We start from the raw sequence: 1,300 nt of genomic DNA, 5'->3' as shown, positions 1-1,300 counted from the left end.
ATATCTCCCCCTCCAGTATCACTCCCTCCAGTATCACTCCCTCCAATATCACTCCCTCCAGTATCACTCCCTCCAATATCACTCCCTCCAGTATCGCTCCCTCCAGTATCACTCCCTGCAGTATCGCTCCCTCCAGTTACCTCCCCCCCCAGTTCCCTCCATACCCTTCCGCCTCCAACAATCCTCCCTCGAAACTGTTTCCCTCCGAAATCGAAGTGCAGGATGGGACCATTTTAATAAAGGCCTCGTCTCCTCACAGTGTGACGCCCTCTGCGCCTTTCCCTCCTTCCCCAATCACAAACTGACCCTCCCAGCCTGCTCTGCCATTGAATAGGACCTTGGCTGATCGTTTCGGGGACTCAGTTCCACATCGCCGCGTACCCCTTATTTCCTTTACTCTTCCCAAATCTATCTTGGCCTTCCAACCATTCACCGAGGCAGCCTCCACTGGGCAGGGGATCCCACAGATTCACAATCCTTCGGGTTAAGGGTTTCCCCCTCAGATCCGGTCTAAATCCCCCACATTTTGAGGCTATGCCCCCCCCCTGCCCAATGGAAACAACCTCCCCACTTCTCTCTTGTCTATTCCCTTTGGAGGTTTATATGTTTTTACAAGATTACCCACCCCCCCCCCCCCATCCTTCCAAACTCCAGTGAATGGAGTCGCGATGGGTCCAACCATTCACTTTCTCTGCATCTGTCCACCCTCTGCCTTAAAATATATTTTTAGATTAGATTCCCAACAGTGTGGAAACTGGCCCTTCAGCCCAACAAGTCTACACTGAACCTCTGAAGAGTAACCCACCCAGACCCATTCCCCTACCCTATATTTACCACTGACTAATGCTCCAAATACTGTGGGTAATTTAGCATGGCCAATCCACCCTAACCTGCACATCCCTGGGCACCATGGGTAATTTAGCATGGCCAATCCACCCTAACCTGCACATCCCTGAGCACTATGGGTAATTTAGCACGGCCAATCCACCCTAACCTGCACATCCCTGAGCACTATGGGTAATTTAGCATGGCCAATCCACCCTAACCTGCACATCCCTGAGCACTATGGGCAATTTAGCATGGCCAATCCACCCTAACCTGCACATCCCTGAGCAATATGGGTAATTTGGCATGGCCAATCCACCCTTACCTGCACATCCCTGAGCACTATGGGTAATTTAGCATGGCCAATCCACCCTTACCTGCACATCCCTGAGCACTATGGGTAATTCAGCACGGCCAATCCACCCTAACCTGCACATCCCTGAGCACTATGGGTAATTTAGCATGGACAATCCAC

Source organism: Chiloscyllium plagiosum, chromosome 14 (genome assembly GCF_004010195.1).
Source record: "Chiloscyllium plagiosum isolate BGI_BamShark_2017 chromosome 14, ASM401019v2, whole genome shotgun sequence".
NCBI classification, from domain to species: Eukaryota; Metazoa; Chordata; class Chondrichthyes; order Orectolobiformes; family Hemiscylliidae; genus Chiloscyllium; species Chiloscyllium plagiosum.
Note: the sequence above shows the minus strand (reverse complement) of the source record.